The 25369-nt window shown below is 45.4% G+C and overlaps 1 protein-coding gene and 1 pseudogene across 2 annotated transcripts in view; one reads left to right on the forward strand and one right to left on the reverse strand.

Moving 5' to 3' along the window:
* The window catches only part of TUB (TUB bipartite transcription factor), a 97617-nt gene that overhangs the window by 43786 nt on the left and 28462 nt on the right, over positions 1-25369 (reverse strand). The window lies entirely within an intron of this gene.
* LOC133764445 (large ribosomal subunit protein uL23-like) lies at positions 6299-6784 on the forward strand (annotated as a pseudogene).

Consider the following 25369-nt stretch of genomic DNA (forward strand, 5'->3'; position numbering starts at 1 on the left):
ACTCCATATAGCCAAATGACTCAGAAATCATTGTGGTCATCAATTTCTGCCTAATTATTTATCTGTAGCCAACTTATTGTTGCAATGACAAACGTAGTTCCAACTCAAACGTTGAACTGCTAACAAGCAACATGAAAGTGAAAAGGAGCACAGGTGGGGACTTCTGAATGGGTTCAGGGTTTTTGAATATGGGAAGGAAATTTCTTCTGTGTTTAGCACTAGTCACGGTGTAGCAATAAATTGTTAACTTTAATCTGTGTTAGTAACAAGGTTTTCCATCACTCTTTGAAGTCGAGACAATCAACCAAACCATAAAAGCAGCCTTACTTTGTAGCACTTGCTGACTTTGTAGCACTTGCTGACTTTAAGCCATAAACATTCTTTCCATGGTCAATTCTGGGACAGCCTGAGCACAAAGCTGGCAAGGGAGGCTTAGCAAAGCATCACAATGCAGATACAACAGACATAATCTCAGGAACACAGATGCTGCAAAATGGAATGGAATCATTAGGAAATGCAGAGTTTTCAGTATTTATTACCTTTGCTTTAAACATAATTTACTGTTTATGCAGTTTAATTCTAGTATTGACTATGCTTAACTGCCTTATAGCAGTCGTCCTGTACCATGCAATGGATGCCTCCAACCCCAGGCACACCAGCTCTGGCAGACACCGGAACTGAGCACGGCCCGCCATGACCCATCTAGTCCGAGTCTAGAGAAGGCTGTGAGCTGCCAGAGATGGATCCTGGGAGTCAAACAGACCCTTCTGATGATCCAGGTAACTTGTTTCACTCAAGGGAGCTCTGAGATCCTCAACTTTGAGAGGAAAATACTGCCACCAACTCGTGAGGTGTTGAAAGAATGACGCCTACATATCCCTTCTGCTCATACACCCTGCCATGTTCATGCTCCAGTCACTGTTGTCACTGCCTCACCACCCAACACGCACGTGTGCATGCGCGCGCACACACACCCCATGAATATATTTTTGGCACAGGCACACTCCTCACCCTCTCAAGCCACAGCACACACAGTAATGTGTCACCCTCATATACCACATGCAGACAAGCTGACCTAGACAGCTGCCTCCCACTGTCACTGCCGACCTCCAGCTCTACCTCACACATGTGTACCTGAAGCCCCTTCCCGTATTTCATACTTTGTACCCCCCAACAATCTAGACACACCAAACACACCCCCTCCCCCAAGCACAAACACCCCTCACACACACGTGTAGACTTCAAAAACTCATGGAAAATTGAATTCAAATATTAGCTTATTGTCATAAAACATTTTAAAATCCATGTGTAATTTTTCATAATATACATTTTCCATGATATTTTGAGAACCTCTCCTCATGTGCCATCATCTTCCAACATTTCTGTCCACATTCACCACATCATGGGCACTCTCTATGCCACCCATATCCAGAGCTTACATACTCGAAGCATCTCCCCCTTCCAAGACAGAGTCCCCAGCCTGGATCAAGGGGCAGCGAGGGGGATTCTGGAGTACCCCCTGGGGTGACAGCTTGTTTCCTGCAGGGAGGTGTGTAGAGGGCCAGGAAGGGACGCTTCAGACTTGTTCCAACAGCCCCCTCCATCCTGTTCTCCCTAGCACCCCTCCCACCAAACCAGCATGGCCCCCTTTCTGGAAGTTCCTCCCAAGCCTGATAGAGCAGGGGTAGCCTCTGTTGGGGTACAGGGGCTTTCCTCAAGCTGCAGTGAGTGCAGGGCTCAGCTCCCTGAGGCTCAAAGGACCAGTGCTCAGAGGGCAAGAGGCAAAGAACCCTGCAGGAAGGTGGGAAGGAGGTCAGGGCCCCTGTTACTAACTCCACAGATATACTCAGGACTCCAGGGCAGAGTCCCTTCCTATGTCTTGCCAGGCTGAGGCCCACCCTGTGCTTGACTGTCCCAACCCTCAGTTCTGGCCCTGTTGCTCACCATGACCATCATCCTGTGCTCTTACTCTGTCCTCATCCCCTCTCCATCCCTGCCGCCCCCTGGTGCATCAACAGCAGAGATGAGTCCAGGGTCAGTGTTCTGCCCCTCTCCCATCACCCCAGTCACTGTAAGACATCATGAGGTTTCCCTCCTGGGCCACCTCATCAATGGGGCAAGGGAGAGCCTTGTGCAGCAGATGTGAGCTAGGCTCTGGAGCCCATGATGGCAAACACAGCATGCCTGCCTAGCTGTTCCCAGCCCACTCTAAGAACAGCCTCAGGCTGGGTCCTCAAGGACACAGGGAAACCATCTTAACAGCACATCTACCCCTCCTAAGTCCCACCAGCAATAATTCAAGGCCTTAGAGTAGGGGTGGGGAAACTCTCCTGCTAAGGGCCATCTGGATATTTAGAATATCATTCACAGGCCACACAAAATTACCAACTGGAAAATTAGGCTGCTATAGATTTAATTTTTTTTTTTTTTTGACAGGCAGAGTTAGAGAGAGAGACAGAAAAATCTTCCTTCCATTGGTTCACCCTCCAAATGGCTGCTACGGCCAGCGCTGCGCCGATCCAAAGCCAGGAGCCAGGTGCTTCCTCCTGGTTTCCCATGCGGGTGCAGGGCCCAAGCACTTGGGCCATCCTCCACTGCCTTCCTGGGCCACAGCAGAGAGCTGGACTGGAAGAGGAGCAACCGGGACAGAAGCCAGCGCCCCAACCGGGACTAGAACCTGGGGTGCCGACACCACAGGTGGAGGATTAGCCTAGTGAGCCGCAGAGCCAGACAATTTATTAAATTTCAAGTCCTATTTGCAGTTGCCTCGGCAGTACCAGAACAAATGATTCCACAGGTTATATGGCTCATAGGCCAGACGTTCCCCACCCTGCTAAAGTGTGCATCTCCCTCTTCAGAAAAATCAATGTGTGTGTATGTGTGTGTGTGAGTGTGTACGCATGCTCGCATTCTCCCTCTCTTTCACACACACGGCAAAAGACAGGCCACTCCAGACTGCCCCACCCAGTGCAGCCTGCTCTCTCAGGGACTCCCCATTCTGTTCCTCCCAAAAGATGCTGCCTTCTGGTTTCCATGGCAACAGTGGCCTGCTTCCCTGAATGATGAGTTACCAGGAGCCCTGCTCCTCTCAAGCTAGCATGGGGCTTTCCAGTGAATTCAGGCTGGGTGTCTAAGGTCTGAGGTCCAGACTTGGGCTGGTCATGATTCATTCTTTAGCTCAGAGCAAGTCTCATGCCTCTGGCCTCAGTTTCCCTGTGAGCCATGCAAGAATGAGCCGACACCCGTACCCTGCAGTTCTGACACACTGACTCTAGGCCAGGCCAGCCTCTCCCCAGAGGATTCCCAAAACAGAACAAGGATCAGCAGGAGAATTGGCCCCCTATGCTCCACCTGCCTCCTCTTCACCAGGCCCTTTGACAGCTTGTTTAAAATGACAGAATAAACCATGTAAGTACTAAGGCTATACTGAATAACTCAGTACCCCCTTAGCTAGATGTGCGCACGGCATGTTTCCCAGTGGCATTTACAAAGGCACATGAGCATGGGTACACACAGAATGGGACCATGCACAGAACACACACACATGCCATGACACATATACACAAGTATATGCACAAGCACACAGGCTGGTACACACGCACATGGCATGCAGGTGAGGATGTATCTACAGGTTCACACACATGCATCACAATTTGTGGGGCTGGATGTGGAGACTACTCCCTATCCACCCCATACACTCAGTCCTACACACACACACACACACACACACACATGAGCCCTTGCCTCCACTCAGGCCCAAGAATGGCAAGTGGAAAGGCAGATAGTGATGATTTCATAAGGAAAGAGCTGAAACCAGACATAGGAGAAACCATGCATCTGATTACTGTTTTTTTTTTTTTTTTTTTTTTTTTTTTATGACAGGCAGAGTGGATAGTGAGAGAGAGAGAGAGACAGAGAGAAAGGTCTTCCCTTTTGCTGTTGGTTCACCCTCCAATGGCTGCTGTGGCCAGTGCATCGTGCTGATCCGAAGCCAGGAGCCAGGTGCTTCTCCTGGTCTCCCATGCAGGTGCAGGGCCCAAGCACTTGGGCCATCCTCCACTGCCTTCCCAGGCCATAGCAGAGAGCTGGCCTGGAAGAGGAGCAACTGGGATAGAATCCAGCGCCCCAACCGGGACTAGAACCCGGTGTGCAGGCGCCGCAAGGCAGAGGATTAGCCTGTTAAGCCACGGCGCCAGCTGATTACTGTATTTGTAGACTAATAAAAAAAAAAATCAACAAAATCGACTTTATGAAAATATGAATCTTTCAAAAATTTTCAAAAGTAGAAAAGTTGATTAGATAATAACCATAGGATAAACTGACAATGTTGTTAAACAGCTCTAGACAGGAAAAATGCCAGACAGAGATAAATTTTGGGGTTAGTTCTAACTTTCAAAAAGCCAATTACTGAGTTAGAGGAGCCACTAACTAACACACAGAGAAGACAGGATGCAGCCAACAGATTCTACAAGGGTTAACAAAACCCTGATACAAAAAGCTGACTCCCTCAAAGCCCAGCACTCCACAGCAGCCTCACTTATTAAAAATATATTTAGGGGCCGGCGCTGTGGTGCAGCGGGTTAACGCCCTGGCCTGAAGCACCGGCATCCCATATGGGTGCTGGTTCTAGTCCCGGCTGTTCCTCTTCCCATCCAGCTCTCAGCTGTGGCCTGGGAAGGCAGCGGAAGATGGTCAAAGTCCTTGGGCCCCTGCACCCACGTGCGAGACCTGGAAGAAGCTCCAGGCTCCTGGCTTCGGATCGGCACAGCTCCAGCCATTGCGGCCACCTGGGGAGTGAACCATCGGATGGAAGACCTCCCTCTCTCTGCCTCTCTTCTTTCTGTGTAACTCTAACTTTCAAATAAATAAATAAATCTTTAAAAATATATATATATTTAAAATCTTCAGTAAAATATTAACAAATCTGGAATTGAAGAAAAATGACATGAACCATACAGGGCTTATTACAAAAATGGAACAATGGTTTGATATCAGTAACTGTATATAATACACTGATGTGTTTAATAACTGCCATATGTTTAACAAACGTCAAAAGTTAGTACCCATCTGATTTTTAAAATTTCTTAGTAAACTAGGAACAAAAATGTATTGACTTGATAAAGAACAGCTCATATATAAACAAGTCTTTGTAAGCCCTAGCCAATGTTATAATTCACTTTCATCTAATTAGAAAGGAGAAGAGAAACTGGCCATTATTTGCATGTCATGACTTTCCACCTGGGAAACTTAATTTTCTTAAAGTGAAAAACTACTAGAACTAATAAAAAGGCCAATGTTGATAAGCTGGTGTGGCAGCTTAACTTAGTTGATAAGTACAGAATAACCATAAATAAGTGATTTACCTATATATCAGAAACACTGAGTTAAAATCTGACTCATAAAACCAACAGGCAAAATACTGTATGTAGGAAAACTTCCCAATGTCCTGAAATTATGAAAATGAATGAAAATTCTAATAAACTACATAAACATCCTTGGTAAGACACTGTGGCAAAAAAATGACCTACATGAAAGATCTCTGCGAGTGAGATCCCAGTAGAAAGAAGGGGCCATCAAAGAAGGAGGTACCTTTCTGAAGGGAGGACAGAACTTCCACTTTGATTATGGCCTTGTCTAAATAAGGTAGGAGTTTGTGGACTAAAGAGGCTTCCATAGCCTTGGTAGCTCATGACAAGAGCCTTGGGTGATCACTGACATGAATAAGAGTGTCAACTGTTAAATCAACAACAGGAGTCACTGTTCACTTGCTTCCCATGTAGGACCTCTGTCCTCAATGAGTTGTACTGCGAGAATTAACAGTAAAACTAGTCTTCAAACAGTACTTTATACTTTGTGTGTCTGTGTGGGTGCAATCTGTTGAAATCTTTACTTAGTGTAGAGTTGATCTTCTGTATATAAAGATAATTAAAAATGAATCTTAATGAAGAATGGGATGAGAGAGGGAGTAGGAAGTGGGACTGGAGTGGGGTTGGGAGATCAGGTATGGGAGGAAGAATTGCTATATTCCAAAAGCTGTACCTATTAAAATTTATTAAATAAAAGCTTTCTTAAAAAATCCTCTATTTCTGTATGGTACTGTAATTCTGTCAAATAAATTTATAGATTTTGTGTTATTCTAATCATAAGTGCAGGTATTTTTTTCAACTAAACAAATTTATTCCAAAATTCATCTGGAAAAAAAGTCAATTTCCTAAGACAGCCAAGAAAATCTTTAAAAAAAAAAAAATGGTATCTGCCACACCAGCTTTTAAACTGTACTATGGCCTTTTTCACCAAAATGGCGCCAAAGGCGAAGAAGGAAGCTCCTGCCCCTCCTAAAGTCGAAGCCAAAGCAAAGGCCTGAAAGGCCAAGAAGGCAGTGCTGAAAGGCGTCCACAGCCACAAGAAGAAGATCCACACATCCCCCACCTTCTGGCGGCCCAAGACACTGCGCATCCGATGGCAGCCCAAATACCCTCGGAAGAGCGCCCCCAGGAGAAACAAGCTTGACCACTATGCCATCATCAAGTTCCCCCTGACCACGGAGTCTGCCATGAAGAAGATAGAAGACAACAACACCCTGGTGTTCATTGTGGATGTCAAGGCCAACAAGCACCAGATCAAACAAGCTGTGAAGAAACTCTATGACATTGATGTGGCCAAAGTCAACACCCTGATCAGACCTGACGGAGAGAAGAAGGCCTATGTGCGGCTGGCTCCTGACTATGATGCTCTGGACGTTGCCAACAAAATTGGGATCATCTGAACTGAGTCCAGCTGGCTAATTCTATGTTTTTCCACCATACAAAAAAATTAAAATAAAAATAAATAAATAAACTGTACTATGGACCCACAGTCATCTTCAATGTATACCAAGAGTCTTATAAAAAACAGTGGATCGACATGAGAATGACCAAAGGGGCTGATGCAACACAGCAACAGAACCCCCCATATTCAAAGCAAATTAGTTTATGATAAGGAGAAAGTTACACCCCTATTTTGTATCATATGCAAAAACCAGTAACAGATGGTTACAGATTTATTGTCAAAAACAAGAAAATTACTCTTCTAACCATGTGCAGGGACAGGGGAGCTCTCCTAAGCACGTTCCTAAATCTAGAAGCCATGAAGATTCCATAGTCCTCTACATGGCAAAATGAATTGTAATTAGAGGGATAGCAAAGCTGGCAACTACACAGGGAAGGAGGCTTATCACATTCAAGGCTACTTCAAAAAGTTTATGGAAAGTCAATTAAATGGGTTTTCTTTTATTAAAAAAATTCAAATCCATAATAGTTGTTTCTCATAAAATGCACATTCCAAGAACTTTCAAAAGACCTCTTGTATGTACAGATTAAGATTTCTTCACCAAAATAAACTTAGCTTTTATTTCCATTTTCTGAGGAGAAAGTCAACTGGTAATCTTTCAAGAAGGAAATGTGACAATACAAACATATCAAAGAACTGTAAACATATTCATTTTCTGAGCCATTAATTTTACTTCTCTGAAGCTTTTCTAAGAACATAATCATAAGAGCATAAAGACTTATGTGCAATGATGTTCCTCACTGAGAATTTAGAAATCATGAACAAAATAAGCAGTTGCATAAATTTCAATAAATCCATAGATATCTATTATAGAGTCATTAAAGGCAATATTTGTCCCAAGTATTTAATATGGGAAAATATGTCACATGAAAAATTAAAAGACCAAACAACTTACACAACTTAAGATATATCCACAAACATGCAATAATGACCACTTGTAAACAACTCATACTGCATATTTTTTCAGATAACAGCCAAGTAGATTTTTAATAATAATACCTACGGAGAATTTAAACCCATATTTTTTTCCCAATGAACTACTTTCTACAGTAACAAAGACCACCACAAAACAAACAAAAAACAACCCTTATTTTTGAAATCCACTTTCCAATGCTCTCCCACTGGGCTCTCCGGCAGCCCTCCCAACAGCTCCCAGGGGAGCCACACAGCTGGTCCTGGGCATTAGCTCCCCAAGGCTTCCTTCCACACCTTGAGTTTGAGCTTTGCCTTTGTCACATAGCCTTTCTTTGGAGAATATCTGTGCATTGTGTCATAAAATTGCATCCCCAGAAAGATACAGATGCTGTTGGTGAACAAGTCAGAACTAAGTGGCTGGGGAAAGCACAGGAAGGAAGCACTGAGAGAACAAGCTTTCTTCAAGGTCCCCCAGCTGGACGCTCTTATTTTCAAAACAGACTTCACCGGGAGAAATCACGTAGTAGTTTAATCAGGATGTTTTGCTTTATGGTAAAAGCTTTCTGGCCCTTTTTCCCTCCAATGAACTAAGGTTTACCCAGAGTGGGCATAAAAGGAAAAGATTTAGAGAAAATGAATGGGGATGGGCATTTGGTGCAGCAGTTAAGACATGTGCATCTCAAATTGGAATGCCCGATTCAAGTCCTGGCTCCTCCACAGCTGACCCGGCTTCCTGATAATGCTCACCCTGGAAGGCAGCAGGTGATGACTCATGTACTCGAATCTCTGCCACCCATACAGCAAACCGGGATTGAGTTCCAGGCTTCAGCCTGAACCAGTCCCAAGCCACTATAGGTCTTTAGGGAGTTAACCAGTGGATGGGAGATCTCTGTCTCTCTGCCATTCAAATAAAAAGAAAAAAAATTTAAGAAGAAATACATAGGCTGGCGCTGCAGCTCAATAGGCTAATCCTCTGCCTGTGGTACCAGCACCCCAGGTTCTAGTCCCGGTCGGGGCACCGGATTCTGTCCCGGTTACTCCTCTTCCAGTCCAGCCCTCTGCTGTGGCCCGGGGGTGCAGTGGAGGATGGCCCAAGTGCTTGGGCCCTGCACCCGCATGGGAGACCAGGAGAAACACCTGGCTCCTGGCTTTGGATCAGTGCGGTGCGCCGGCCACAGCGTGCTGGCCGCAGCGGCCATTGGGGGGTGAACCAACGGAAAAAGGAAGACCTTTCTCTCTGTCTGTCTCTCTCTGTCCACTCTGCCTGTCCAAAAAAAAAAAAAAGCAGAAATGAAAAGATACTTAATTATTTGTCAGGGAAATGCAAAATAAAACCACAATACCACACATCACAGACCACCAGAATGGATAAGATGAAAAGACAAGACCAAGTTTTGATGGGGATGTGGAGCAACCAGGATCCATGCACTGCTGGCAAACCTGTGAAGCCATTCTGGAAAGCTGTCTGGCAGTATGCACTAGAGATGAGCCTAAGACTCAGCAACTACATGTCAAGGTACCCCCGCCTGAACTGCACACATACATGCACCAGAAGACACATTATACAATGTTCACAGCAGCACTGTTCACAATTGCTAAAGATTTTAAACTTTCCAAATGCCCACTAACAGGAGATTGGAGACAGAAATTATGCAAGTCACATAGCTGAATACTACACAGTAACAATAAATGAACTACTATATCATCACATGCCTAGGATAACTCTCACCAATACCAAATGAAACAAGTCAGATCCGAAGAGCAATGAATTATTCTGCTTATATAAATATCAAATACGGGCAGATTAACCTTTGGTTAGGAGTCAGAATTACTGCTTTGGGAGTGCATAATTATCAGAAAGGGGCTTCTGGGGGCTAGGCTATGTCCTGTTTCCTGGTTTCAGTGGTGTTAACATGACCACTCAGCTGCGAAGTTCATTATAAGTTGTGCAATTATAATTTGTACATTTTTATGTATATTATATTTTGGTAGGAAGTTAAAGATGGAAATTCATCAAACTATAAACAGGAATTATCTCTGGGTGTTGGATTATAATAGGTACTCTTATTTTTCTTGTTTATATTGTTTTATTTATTCCAAAAATTACAACAAACATACTTTTAAGAAATTTTAGTATTATAACACACACACACACACACACACAACCACCACAGTTCTAAGGTGCTGAGAGCTTGGCCTGGGCCAGTGGCAAATTTTTCTGGACATCAGAATCAACTGGGGAGCTATTTAGAAATGCAGAGTCTACCAGTATTAGACCTGGAAATGACCCACGGTTACACGTGATAAGAGTTTAGCACTGCATGTGACTGAGGACATCTATCTGGGCAGGCTTCCAAAGTCTAAGGGATGACCAGCAGTTCACCTGGTGAACACAGAAGTACTCTCCATGGCAGCAGCCATGGGTGAAGCCCAGAACTGGAATTTGGGGGTATGGTGCAGGCAGTAGTAGAAAAAGGAAAGAGAAGGAATACAAAACACAGGAGCAAGGAAGTGAAGAGCCTCGCGTCTCCACTAGGAATGTTGGGGTCCATGCTAAGGCTTGAGAGCAGCTACAGATGAATATTAAGGAACTAGGGGGCCAGCGCTGTGGAATAGCTGGTAAAGCCACTGCCTACAGTGTCAGCATCCCATAAGGGCACTGGTTCGAGTCCCAGCTGCTCCACTTCGAATCCAGCTCTGTGCTATGGCCCAGGAAAGCAGAAGATGGCCCAAGTCCTTGGGCCCCCGCAACCGCATTGGAGACCAGGAAGAAGCTCCTGGCTTCAGATTGGTGTAGCTCTGGCCGTTGTGGCCATCTGGGGAGTGAACCAGTGGATGGAAGGCCTCTCTCTGCCTCCTCTGTATAACTCTTTCAAATAAATAAATAAATCTTAAAAAAAAAAATTAAAGAAGTAACTATTACAGTTCCATCTGTGCTTTGGAAAAATGGTTTCAGCATGGCTAACAGATTGGAATAAGACAAGGATGGAGGCAAAGAGGCAGCCTAAATGACTTTGGAAAATGGTGAGGGCCTAAATCGATTTGATGTCCAAAGAGATATAAAGAGATGCACAGAAGAAAGGAAGGGAGGGAGGGAGGGAGAAAGGAAGGAAAGGGGGAGGGTGTGCAGATTTGAGAATAACCGAGAAAATTAAACTGAATGGATTTAAGGGACAGGCAGAGAAGAGGTGAGAGTGGCCTCAGTGTGACCCTAGGAAATAGGAAATCTAAGAGGAGGCTGGGTTGGCAAGTGGAGATGATGCTGGTTTGCACTTGCAGTGTTTCAGCTCCTGTGTGGCATGCAACTGGGGATGCAAGGTAGGCAGTTAAATTCGTGAGCCTAGCATGAAACAGACTTCTGCTTGCAGCTACAGTGGAGTCACTGTAAGACCACACTTCCTTTCCTGCATTAAAATTTAAATACCAGGAGAAACAAAGTAAACGACAGTTTTCAGACACTGGACAAGAGGCAGCGCACAACAATGATCCACAAGGGAAGGGAGCAAATAAGGTGAGCCGCATGACTCCATTACTGCCTGCAGAGTTTCCAGGTCACAGCCCACAGAGCCAGAGAACAAACGGAGCCTGGCAGTCTCACTAAGTTGAAGAAGTAGAGTTTAGAGTTCAAGGAGACCAAACTGCTAGACTCTGATGGTGGAAATACTGGGGGGAAGGAGGCTAGCTGCACAGTGAGAACAAGAGCACACAAGTGGGCTGTTGAGACTCATGGATGGCTCCCCGGTCTTTGGCTGGGTATTGATATGCACATGTGTGACAAAATCACCTAGAGAAGAGTAGGCACACTAATCTGGAAACTCACAGAAGATTAGTACCACTGCAGGTCGGAGTGGAAGCCCTCCTACCACACAGGACATCAGGGAGAGGCATTGGAAGGGCACTGCTTCAACAGTGAGGCCAAGTCAGCCCTGGGCTAATGGCAGCTCCGGTCTTGCCCTAATAAATCTTAAAACAAAACCTCAGGGGCCGGCGCTGTGGTGCACTAAGTTAATCCTTCACCTGTGGCACCAGCATCCCATGTGGGCACCGGTTCTAGTCCTGGTTGTTCCTCTTCCAGTCCTTCTCTCTGCTGTGGCCTGGGTTAGCAGTAGAAGATGGCCCAAGTGCTTGGGCCCCTGCACCTGCATTGGAGACCAGGAAGAAGCACCTGGCACCTGGCTCCTGGTTTCGGATTGGTGCAGCTCTGGTCGTCGTGGCCATCTGGGGAGTATACCAACGGAAGGAAGACCTTTCTCTGTCTCTCCCTCTCACTATCTGTAACTGTCAAATAAATAAATACAAATCTTACAAAAACAAACAAACAAAAAAAAACCTCAGAAGGATCCAAGTAATTCCAAGCAACTGAATTATATCAGAATAAAGCCCATCACTAAAGGAAGAAAACTAAGTGTGAAGTCCAGCACTGAAACATTCACACTATCATCTAGCTGAAAATGGTCGAGCGGTTAGAAGTTCCACGGTGCAGCAGGGCAAACAGAGTTAACAGCAGTACACTGTGTAAAACAGTCGGAAGGGAGGATTTTGACTATGATCACCATAAAAAAAAAAAAGATAAAAGTTTAAGGTAGCATTATGCTGACTTGATTGTTACATAATGTGCACACGAATTGAAACATGTTACACCTCCTAATAGTACAAATGTGTAAACCAAAAAAATAACTTAAAACTTACCCAGCATTCAAACAAGGAGAGTAGGACCTACAACCAGAAGAAAAACCAATCACCTGTGTGACAAATAGTAGTATGTGTTTGTTTTCACCCAGGTTCCTGACACAAAGCTCCTGAAACCTTTGGAATTTCCTGAGTGACAGGAACATCACCAGCCACTTTCAACCATGGCCAGATTGGTGCTAGACAAGTGACTCTGGGTGGGCCCCTAGACAGCTCAGGATGGGGGCTGGTTACCCGAGGAACCAATATGTGATTAGAAACGCCTAACTTTCAGCCTCACCTTAGACCACAACACAGAGGACAGGGGCTGAAGACTGAGTTTGATCACAAATGGCCATGATCCCACCCACCACGCCTATGTAACAGGGCCTCCATAAAACCCCACCGGACAGGGTTTGGAGAGCTTCCAGGCTGGTGAACATGGAGGCAGTAGGAGGGCGACACAGCTCGAGGAGGCATGTACCTGGCTCCACACATCTCTTTAGCAAGTAAACCTCTTCCTTGAGTTCTAAGAGCCTTTCTAGCAATTTTCTACACCTGAGGAAGGCATTGAAGTCAATGTCCACTTTCTAGCTGGTCAGTTAAAAGTGCAGGAGGCAACCTGGGCCATGCAACTGGTGTTTGCAACAAGGACACTGTGGAGTCTGCCCTAACTCCAGGTAGTTAGTGTCAGAAATGAACTGAACGTAGGCCAATAAACTGGCTTCCAGAGAATTCCTGAATCGGGTGTTCATGTTGGAAAAAAAATTTAGCATTTGAAATACTGTGAATAAAAACAGTTTTAGTAGGAACATATCTAAAAAGGATCCAAATAATAGGATTAGCAAAGGATGTTAAATGAGCTGTTATAAAAGTATTCCAGGTAAAGAAGGTAGAGGGGAATGTAACCATGATCAAGATAGAAATGGAGGATATAATTCAGGCCCAAATCAAATTTTTAGAGTTGAAAAACACAACACTTAACACACAAAAAAAATATACTCCAAGGAATTAGGCACCACAATGAAAAAAAAAATCAGTGAACTCAAAGAGACAGAAATTTTCCAAATAAAACATGCACGGGAAAACATACCAGGAAAGTACAACCTGAAACATCAGTGAGCCATGTAACAAAAACAGGCCATCCACACATACAGAGCTCCAGAAAGAACATCTAAATAATGTCCAAGATTTTCAAATGTGATGAAAACTATAAACTCACAGACCCAAGAATCTCAAAAGACCCAAGCGAAGAAAATTGTACCATGATATGCTATAGCCAAATTGCTGAAAACCAGTAATGAACAGAAAATCTTGAAGGGAGTCAAAAAGGGGTTGGCGGAGGCATGACAGACATGGCAAAGAGGAGCACTTCTGACCAGAAACAGGACCAACCACATCTAAGCACAACCCATAAAAATGTACAGTTATTAATTAAAAATTTAAAAAAGCAAACCACAAGACAGGAGAAATATCTTTAACACAGTGAAACAAACAAGAATCATGTCAGTTTAAATTGTTTCTGGCAAGTGCATCTTTCAAAAGTGAAGGTAAAATAAAAGCCACTTCATACAAACAAAACCTAGAAGACTTAATTGTCAGTAGGTCAGAACTATAAAAGGTGCTTCCTCTTCTGTTGGCAGCTTTGGTGTGGGAAAATGGTTCACTATTCACTTGACCCAGAAAACCCACACCCTCATGCAAATCAAAAAAGTTCAAATCTTCGTGCTCATTTCAAGACACCTTAGAAACTGCTCAGGCCATGAAGGTTAAGCAAATTGGAAAAGTCACCAAGTAACTGAAAAATGTCACTTTCTAAAAGCAATGTGTACCACTCTGTCATCTGAGAGTGGCGCCACGGAGTAGCAGGTAAAGCAGCCAGCTGCAGTGCTGGCAACCCCTATGGGCATGAGTTCATGCTCCAGATGTTCCACTTCTGATCCAGCTCCCTGCTAATAGCCTGGGAGAAGCAGCACAAGATAACCTAAGCATTTGGGCCCATGCTACCCATATACAAGACCCAGATGAAGTTCTTGACTCCTGGCTTTGGCCTGGCCCAGCACTGCCATTGCAGACATCTGGTGAGTGAATCAGCAGATGGAAGAGCTCTCTTTCTAAATCTTTCAAAATAAACAAATAAATCTTTTTTAAAAAGAAAAAAAAAAAAAAAAGAGGTGTGCCCAGGCCAGTATGTGGTCCAAAAACAGTGCTGAATTTGTGTTACACCAACTTAGCAACACAGAGAGTGATGCTGAATGGAAGGGTTTGAGTGTAGTCTCTGGTCACTGAATACATACAGGTGAACAGAGCACCCAAGATGTGCCTGCAGTACCTACAGAGCTCATGGTCAGATTAACCAATTAGGAGTTCTCTGTGCCATTTCGAGGTGATTCTCTCTGAAAAGGAACAAATTGTTCCTAAACCAGAGGAGCAGGTGGCACAGAAGGAAAAGAATCTAGAAGTTGTTGAAGAAACAAAAACTTATGATGTGGGAGTGAATTCAGATAAAATAAATGCAAATAAAAGTTTAAAAACAAAAAAAAAAGGAAAACAAGAACCTTTCTCTCTAACTCTGAGAGAAGAAGGAGGAGGGAGGAGGAGGGGGGAGGAGGGGGGGAGGGGGGAGGAGGAGAAATGGTAAATATGTAAGTGCACACTAATTTTTCTTCATAAAAAAAAAAAACCACAAAACTAAGGGGGCCAGCACTATGGCATAGTAGGCTAAGCTTCTGCATCCCATATACATGCTGGTTCGAGTCCCAGCAGATCCTTTTTCAGTCCAGCTTTCTGCTATTGCCTGGGAAAGCAGTAGAAGATGACCTAAATGCTCAGGCTCCTGCACCTGTGTGGGAGACCTGGAAGAAGCTTCTGATCTCGGATCAGCCCAGCTCCGGTCATCGTGGCCGTTTGGGGAGTGAACCAGCAGATGGAAGACCTCTCTCTCTCTCTCTCCAACTCTACCTCTCAAATAAATAAATAAAATATTAAACAGAAACAAAACCTAAGGGCTGGTGTTTTAGCAGAGCAGGTTAAGCCACCTCTTGAGATGCTGGCATCCTCTATCTGTGTAGGTTCAAGTTCCAGCTGCTTTACTTTTGATCCAGCTCCCTGTTAATGGCCTGGGAAAGGAGTGGAGGTGGCCCAAGTATTTGGGCACCTGCACCCACGTGGGAGACCCAGATGAGGCTCCTGGCTGCTGCCTATCCCAGCCCTGGCTGTTGTGGCCATTTGGGGAGTGAACCAGTAGACAGAAGATCTGTCTCTAATTCTTTCAAATAAATAAATCAATCCTTTAAAAAAATCTAGTAGATTGAACCCAGCAATATTAAGATTATATACCTTGTCCAAGTGAGACTTACACCAGGAATATAGAGATAGCTTATCATCCAAAACTCAATTAACATAATATATAATATGAATAGAATAAAGCACAAAAACCACATAATCATCTCAATAAACGTAGAAAAAGAATTTAACAAAATTCAACACCTTTTCACTGTAAGAACACTCAATGAAGTAGGAATAAAAGCATTTCCTCAAACTGATATGGAGAATCTATGAAAAAAAAATCGTAATGAAAAGTGAAAGACAATGTATTTCCACCTCAGATCAAGACAAATCTATTCAACACTATACTGGAGGCTCCAGCCAAGAAAATTAAGCAAGAAAATGAAATAAAAGGTACACAGATTGGAAAGAAAAAAAGATTATCTCTATTCATTGATGAAAATCAATGAATAAAAAATTGGGGAAGTCTAAGGAATCCATGCACACACACAAAAAACTATTAGAACTGAAATGAGCTTGGCAAGTTTGTAGGATTCAAAATCACTATACAAAATCAATTATGTTTCTAGACACTGGCAATGAACAAGCTAATAACGAAGTTAAGTGAACAATTCAGTTTATTACAAAAGCATCAAAAGAAGAATAAAATTCTGGGGCAGGGCTGGCGCCGTGGCTTAACAGGCTAATCCTCCGCCTTGCGGCGCCAGCACACCGGGTTCTAGTCCCAGTTCGGGCACCGGATTCTATCCCGGTTGCCCCTCTTCCAGGCCAGCTCTCTGCTATGGCCCGGGAGTGCAGTGGAGGATGGCCCAAGTGCTTGGACCCTGCACCTGCATGGGAGACCAGGGGAAGCATCTGGCTCCTGGCTTCGGATCAGCATGATGCACCGGCCGCAGCGGCCATTGGAGGGTGAACCAACGGCAAAAAGGAAGACCTTTCTCTCTCTCTCTCTCTCTCTCTCTCTCTCTCTCTCTCTCTCACTATCCACTCTGCCTGTAAAAATTAAAAAAAAAAAAAAAATTCTGGGGCCAACCCTGTAGAGCATTGTCAACCTGCTACTTGTAAGGCTGGCATCCCATACTGCAGTTTGAGTTTGAATCCTGGCTACTCCACTTCCGATCCAGCTTCCTGCTAATGTGCCTGGAAAGGCAGTGGGAGATGACTCAAGTACTTGAGCCCTTGCCACCCATGTGGGAGACCAGCTGGAATTCCTTCCTCCTGATGTTGGCCTGGCCCAGATATGACTGTTGTGGCCATTTGGAGGAATGAACCAGCAGATGGAAGATCTCTGTCCCCTGTTCTGTCCCTCTGTTCAGTCTTTCAAATAAATAAATCTTTAACAAAAGAATAAAATTGTAAAAAAAAAATAAATTTATAAAGGGAGTACCAGACTATACTGATAAATATACACTTCTTTAAAAGAAATCAAAGTCTTAAAGACATCCTGAATACAGATGACTAAATTGTTAAAATGGCAATACTCCCCAAATTGATCTGCAGATCCGAGACAACCTCTATTAGAATACCAGATGACTTCTTTGCAGAAATTGACAAGCTGATCCTAAAATTTATAAAGAAAAATCAAGAGACACAGAAAGGCCATAACAATCTTTACAAATAATGAAGTTGGAGAACTCACACTTCTTGATTTTAAAACTTACAAAAATTAAAAAGCTACAGTGATTAAGACAATGTGGTGTTGTTATAGAAAGTGCAGAAGAATGAGTCCAGAAATACACACCCTTATAGTCAACTAATTTTCAACAAGGTGCCCCATTATTTAATGGGGAAAAGAACAGTCTTTTCAGCAAATGGTGCTGGGACAATGGGATATCCTTTATACATACATACATACACACACACACACACCACACACACAACCAATACAATTAACTCAAAATTATTCAAAGACTTAAACAGTTAAAACTATAAAACTCTTAGAAGAAAAGCAAAAATGATTTCCTTCCTATGATGCTAAAAGGTATAAGCAACAAAAGAAGAAAAAACTAGCTTACAAAGTTCATAAAAAGTTAAAACTTTTGTGTTGCAAAGGACTCAGAGGGAGTCCCCAAGAAGGCTGAACAGCACTGGCCTCCTCCAGAGAGGAAGGAAAATAGCAAATGACAGCTGCATTCTGAGGTGAGGGGCTGAGGTTGGACACTGGAAGGCCACAGGGCGCCGCAGGCATCCCACCAGAGGTTTGGATGGCAGCAGAATACAGGCACAAGCATGTGCTGGCAACTGTGACCTCAGCCCCACGGCAGGGGAGAATCCCCACCGAAGGGAAAAGGGTCAACAGGAAATCCCCAGCCTGCAGGGATGCAGGACCTCAGCATCTCAGCTACAGGAGGGATCTACAGCATCACATACCGGGAGCCCAGCAAGGGGAGCTGTCTAGAACATACAAGGTGGCTTTGCTTCCGAGAAGGAACTCACACTGCCCCTGGGACCCCCAGAGCACGGGCTGTAGCACTATAATACCGTCTTAGGAAAAGACTCACCGTGCGTATCTCCACCCCTACAGCCCCACCCCCACAGATATCCCCACCACTCTAGCAAAGAGGACTGCATCTGCACAAACCCAACCCAGGCCCAGCAGCAACAGCGACCCCAGCACCTTAGCACAAGCAGTGTCCTGTACTACAAGGGACCAGTGTTTCAACACAGTCAGGCAGGTTTCAGCTCCCTTGGAAGCAGGCTACTTGTCTCTACAGACTTGTGATCTATCTCCCACATTCCCTCTCTCCCTTCTGTGCAGCCCTGCCCCATCCCATGCAGCCCGTTTTGATTGATGTGGGCAGAATGCACACACCTGGGAGTCCATCCCAAAGAGGCTCCATTGCCACCCCCACCATCATTGTGGTGGGCAAGGAAAGACACACATGCTCACCTGACCTGACCGCAAACTGCCAGGTGGCTGGAGCCCAACCACCATCACCAAGGCTCACAAAACCTTGCTGGGACCACAAGGAGCCCCTATTACCTGTGTCCCATTGCTGCTGACTCAAGTGGGAAGCGATAAAGCAAGACTATAATTCAGTGTCCAAGTGGACCTAAAGTCAAAATAGTCGACCAATATCTGAAGACACAGCTTCAAGAAAAAGCCTTTAACTAAAGAAGAGCACCCTTTAAAAGCAATACAGGGTCTGGTGCTGTGGCACAGCAGGTTAATGCCCTCGCCTAATGCACCAGCATCCCATATGGGCGCTGGTTAGAGACCTGGCTGCTCCACTTTCGATCTAGCTCTCTGCTGTGGCCTGGGAAAGCAGTAGAAGATGGTCCAAGTCTTTGGGCCCCTGCACCCATGTGGGAGACCGGAAGAAGCTCCTGGCTCCTGGCTTTGGAGCAGTACAGCTCTGGCCGTTGCAGCCAATTGGGGAGTGAACCATCAGATGGAAGACCTCCCCCGCCCCCGCCTCTTTCTCTCCCTGTGCAACTCTTTCAAATAAATAAATATCTTTAAAAAAAAAAAGCAATACAAACAACTGGTCCACCAGATGCACAAATCTCAATATAGACACACAAGAAGTATGAAAAATTAAGGCGGGGCCAGTACTGTGGGGTACTAGGTTCAACCTTCGCCTATGGTGCCTGCATCCTTTGTGAGAGGCTACGTCCCAGCTGTTCCTCTTCTGATCTAGCTCTCTGCTTATGGCCTGGGAGAGCAGTGGAAGAAAGCCCAAGTACTTGGGCCCCTGAACCCATGTGGGAGACCAGGAAGAAGCTCCTGGTTTCAGATCAGCCCTGGGCTTTGCAGGCATTTGGGGAGTGAACCATCAGTGAAAGAGCTCTCTGTCAAATGAGGAAGGGAGAGAGGAAGGTAAGGAGGGAGGGAGGGAGGAAGGAAAGGAAGAGAGGGGAGGAGGGGAGGGGAGGTAGCAGAAGATGACTCAAGTACTCAGATCTTTGCCACCCTTGTAGGACACTAGGATAAATTTTTGGTTCCTGGCTTCAGCCTGGACCAGACTCAGCCATTGCAGCTATTTGGGGAGTGAACCTGTGGATGGTAGATCTTTCTGTTCCTCTGCCTTTCAAATAAATCATTAGGGGGCCAGCATCATGGCATAGCAAGTTAAGCCTCTGCCTGTGGCAACAGGATCCCATATGGGCACCTGTTTGTGTCCCAGCTGCTCCATGTCTGATCCAGCTCTCTGCTTATGGCCTGGGAAAGCAGTGGAGGATGGCCCAAGAGCTTGGGCCCCTGCACTCACATGGGAGACCAGGAAGAAGCTCCTGGTTTCGGTTGTTGAAGCCATTTGAGGAGTGAACCAGCAGATGGAAAACCTCTCTCTCTCTCGCTTCTGTAACTCTGCCTCGCAAATAAATGTTTTAATGATTTACTTTTTAAAACTAAACAAAAGTTCAACAACTGATGAATGGATAAACAAAATGCAGTATATTCATATTATTGGGGAATATTCAGAAACAGACAAACACTGAAAACTTTTTAAAAAGATTTGTTCACTTGAAAGGCAGAGTGATGGGAGGGGGGAGAGAAAGAGAGAAAGAGAAAAAGAGAGAGAGATCTTCCAATTGCTGATTCATTTCCCCAAATGCCTAAAACAGCCAGGGTTGGGTCAGGATAAACCCAGGAGCCAGGAACTCCATCCTGTTCTCCTACATAGGTCACAGGAGCCCAGGTCCATGGGCCATCTTCTGCTGCTTTCCTAGGTGCACTGGCAGGAAGCTGGATTGGAAGTGGAACAGCTGGGACTCAACCAGCACTCTGATGCGGGATGCTGGCATGGCAGGCAGAGGTTTAATCCACTACTCCACAAGGCTGCCTTAGAACCTTCAAGACAAGGAAACCAGTCACCAAAGACCACATGATGTGATTCTGTTTATATGAAACATCCAGAATAGGCTAAAGTATAATTAGTGGCTCTCTAGAGTTCAGGGTTGGGTTGGGGGAGACTATCAATGGGCATAGGTTTTGGGCGAGGGCAGAAGGTAATGAAAATGTTTGAAAATGACTGGAGTTCATAGAACTTAAAACTATTATACATGCTAAAGATTTATTTACTTATTTGGAAGGCAGAGTTACAGAGAGGCAGCAGCAGAAGGAGAAGTTTTCCAACTGCTGGTTCACTCCCCAGATGGCAGCAATGGTCGGAGCTGCGCTGATCTGAAGCCAGGAGCCAGGAGCGTCCTCCAGGTCTCCCATGCAGATGCAGGGGCCCAAAAATTTGGTCCATCCTCTACTGCTTTCCCAGGTGATAGTGGAGAACTAGATGGGAAGTGGAGCAGCCAGTTCTCAAACTGGCGCCCATATGGGATGCTGGCACTGCAGGTGGTGGCTTTGCCCATTACACCTCAGTGCCAACCCACTATTATAAACTTTTTAAAAAATTTTTTTGACAGGCAGAGTGGACAGTGAGAGAGAGAGAGAGAGAGAGACAGAGAGAAAGGTCTTCCTTTTGCCATTGGTTCACCCCCCAAGGCTGGCGCACTGCGGCCAGCGCACCGCGCTGATCCAAAGGCAGGAGCCAGGTGTTTCTCCTGGTCTCCCATGTGGGTGCAGGGCCCAAGCACTTGGGCCATCCTCCACTGCACTCCCTGGCCACAGCAGAGAGCTGGCCTGGAAGAGGGGCAACCGGGACAGAATCTGGCGCCCCGACCGGGACTAGAACCTGGTGTACCGGTGCCGCAGGTGGAGGATTAGCCTAGTGAGTCATGGCACCGGCCTATTATACACTTTAAATAAGTAACTTCTATGGTACATGAATTACATATCCCAACAAAACTGTTATTTCTTTTAAGCGGTATAACCATGGGGCTGGCACTATGGCGCAGCAGGTTAAGCAGCCTGCAGCACCAGCATCCTATATGGATGTCAGACTCAGTTCCCACTGCTTCACTTCTGCTTCAGCTCCTTGCTAATGGCCTAGGAAAGCAGCAGAGGATGACTCAAGGCCTTGGGTCCCTGAACCCATGTAGGAGACCAAGAAGCCACTGGCTTTGGCCTGGCCCAGCCTTGGTCATTGCGGCCATTTGGGGAGTGAACCAGCAAATGAATGATCTCTCTCTCTCTCCCCTCCCCTTCTCACTCTGTAACTCTTATAAATGCCTTTCAAATGAATAAAATAAAAATCTTTAAGAAAAAAGAAGCATAACTGTTTAATAGAAAAACAGCAATGTATTGTAGAATTTATACTATAAATAAAAGTAAAATTCATAGAGAATAGAACTACACTGTTGTGAGATTCTTATGGTAAGTATCTGAAGGAAGATGGTGGGAAGTTGATGATATATGCTGTGAATAGTAAAAGAACCACTAAAAACAAACCGAAACCTAAACATTTCAGATAACCAGAAAAAAACAAAATACAATCATTACAAAATATCTAGTCCCAAAGAAATCAAGAGGGGAAAAGGATTGACAAACAGATGTAGCAAATAAAATGCTAACAGCTTGGGGCCGGCGCCATGGTTCACTTGGTTAATCCTCCGCCTGCAGCACCGGCATCCCATATGGGTGCCGGGTTCTAGTCCCAGTTGCTCCCCTTCCAGTCCAGCTCTCTGCTGTGGCCCGGGAAGGCAGTGGAGGATGGCCCAAGTGCTTGGGCCCTGCACTCGCATGGGATACCAGGAAGAAACATCTGGCTCCTGGCTTCAGATTGGCATAGCTCCGGCTGTGGCAGCCATTTGGGGGGTGAACCAACAGAAGGAAGACCTTTCTCTCTGTCTTTCTCACTAACTCTGTCAAATAAAAAATAAATAAATAAATGATAACAGCAATTACACAGATTTAAACCCAACCGTACAGATAACAGCATCAACTCTAAGGGGTCTTAGTCTGGGGCCAGCATTGTGGTGTAGCGAGTTAAGTTGCAGCTTGTGACACTGGAATTCCACACAGGAGTGACAGTTCCAGTTCTGGCTGCTCTACTTCTGATCCAGCTCCCTGCTAATGTGCCCAAGAAAGCAGAAAATGGCCTACGAACTTGGGCCTCTGCCATATTGTTGAAGACCAAGATCAATTTCCAGGCTCCTGCCCTGCCCCTGGCCACTGCAGCCATCTGGGGAGTGAACTTATGGATATAGGACCTCTGTCTCTCTGCTTTTCAAACAAACAAATATTTTAAAATGATAATTGTTTAAGCAAAAATAATAAAGGTGAGTGTATGTTAAAAGCAGCTAAGTGGCCGGTGCCACGGCTCACTAGGCTAATCCTCCGCCTATGGCGCCAGCACACTGGGTTCTAGTCCCGGTCAGGGTGCCAGATTCTGTCCCGGTCACTCCTCTTCCACTCCAGCTCTCTACTGTGGCCCAGGAGTGCAGTGGAGGATGGCCCAAGTGCTTGGGCCCTGCACCCACATGGGAGACCAGGAGAAGCTCCTGGCTCCTGGCTTTGGATCAGCGCGGTGTGGCGGCCATTGGGGGGTGAACCAATAGAAAAGGAAGACCTTTCTCTCTGTCTCTCTCACTGTCCACTCTGCCTGTCTAAAAAAAGCAGCTAAGTTTGTCAGCTAGGATAAAGATGACACAATTAAATGTTGCCTAAAAGAAAACCACCTCATGCACCAGCAGATGGGAGATCTTTCATATATATATATATATATATATATATATGTTTATTTTAAAAAAAAAACTTCATACTGGTGTGGTGGCATAGTGGGTTAAGCCACACCACCTGTGGTGCCAGTTTCCCATATGGGTGCCAGTTTGGGTCCTGGCTGCCCTACTTTTAATCCAGCTCCCTGCTAATGTGCCTTGGACAGCAGCAAAAGATGGCCCAAATCCTTGGGCCCCTGTACCCACTGGGAGCCCCAGATGAAGCTCCTGGCTCCTGGTTTCGGGTGCCCCAGCTCCGGCCATTGCGGCCATTTGGGTAGCCTTGCACTCTTACTCTTTGTAACTCTGCCTTTCAAATAAATAAATAAATAAATAAATAAATAAATCTTTTTTTTTTTTTTTAAAGAAAACTACTTCAATGGGTTTAAGATTGAGGTTAAAAGTGTAAGAATGGAAAAAGACACACCATGTCAACACTAATCAACAGAAAGCTAGAGAGACCATAGTGATATCAGCCAAACTCCAAACCAAGAAAGTGAGCAAGGGCTGAAGAACATTTCCTACTGCAGGAGTCAACTCCTTGAGGGGACACAACAATCCCGAATATGCATGCCTCTCAGAACAAGACAGCATACAAACAAAGCAAGGGTTGACAGAACTGAAAAAAATAAACAAACTAAGGAGACAGGTACAGGGAGAGCCCCAGTCCACATCGTCATTGGAACTGGAAGCCATGGTAACCCAAGATACCAGAAAAGGAAGGAAGAGAGAAAAGAGGACAGAAGAAATCCTCACAAAGATGACGCAGAAGCAATCATCAGAGAGAAGGAAGGCAAACAAGGAGGGTGTGGGTCCATGGGATGTGAGGCCAAAGTGTTCCAACAGGCAGAGCGTACTCAGATCAAGTTGAACACTGGAGAGGGAGAATGGGAACCAAGAGATTTCAGCTGGATCTACAGTAAGAACAAATGACACGAGAAGGCGGGTGGTGAAGTGGGGGCAGAAGCCAGGTTAAGGTGGATTGATGACTTAACAGGAGATGATACACAGCAACTCTGACTCCAATAGGCTGGAGAGGGGGAGAGCAGAGACGGGGGCTGTCAAGTCTAGGCATCTCCTTTGGGTAGCTAGGTTACAGTGGAAGAAGCCAGGAGAGCTGGAGCATGAAGATACAAAGGACAGAGGGGATAAGCACCAGAGTGAGGTACCTGGAAGGTAAGGGAGAAGAGAAGGGTTCCATCAGATCTGATGTAAAGGTGAACTGCATTGATCTCAACACAATGGGGGTCAGAGGCACAGATGGGTAAGCACGTGGGAAGCCTATGGCAGAGGTGAAAGAAGTTTCCTCCTGAGCAGCTTTCACTTCTCTTGGCGAAGACAGAGTATAGGGCAACTGCTGGGAATAACTGGGGAGCTATGATGTAGCAAAGTAGAGGGTTATGCAAGAGCTTTGAAATAGCTGTAGGGCAATAGGAGTAGGCCTAGGCAGCAGGACTGCTGGGCACTATAGGGTGCAGTTGAGGCTGTGGAACATGAAATTGGACTAGTGTCAATGCATGAAAGGATTCCCAACCACCCCCTACCCCACTTCCCTTTAAGCTGGGACTACAGAAGGCCGGCAGATTCCATGTTTTTTGGTGCAGGTGAGAACCTAAAGGGCAGGTTGGGGCCAGCGCCATGGCTCACTTGGTTAATCTTCCACCTGTGGTGCCAGCATCCCATATGGGCCCCGGGTTCTACTCCCGGTTGCTCCTCTTCCAGGCCAGCTCTCTGCTGTGGCCCGGGAGTGCAGTAGAGGTGGCCCAAGTGGTTGGGCCCTGTACCCCCTGGGAGACCAGGAGAAGCACCTGGCTCCTGGCTTCGGATTGGTGTAGCTCCAGCCATAGCGGCCATTTGGGGAGGTGAACCAACAGAAGGAAGACCTTTCTGTCTCTCTCTCTAACTCTATCTGTAAAATTAAAAAAAAAAAAAAGAAAAGAAAAGAAAGAAACATTTTAAAGGGCCAGGTTGTGAATGCTGAGTAACAAACTAAAGGACAGGATGAGAAATGATTCAGTGAAGAGAAAAACCAGGAGTCAGGAGCCTGCAGGTCGCTGCGAGCAGACATAGTGGTGGTGAGGGAGACAGATGCATAGGAGACACAAAGAGATGAGTA

The sequence above is a fragment of the Lepus europaeus genome, chromosome 7 (genome assembly GCF_033115175.1).
Source record: "Lepus europaeus isolate LE1 chromosome 7, mLepTim1.pri, whole genome shotgun sequence".
Lineage (NCBI taxonomy): Eukaryota > Metazoa > Chordata > Mammalia > Lagomorpha > Leporidae > Lepus > Lepus europaeus.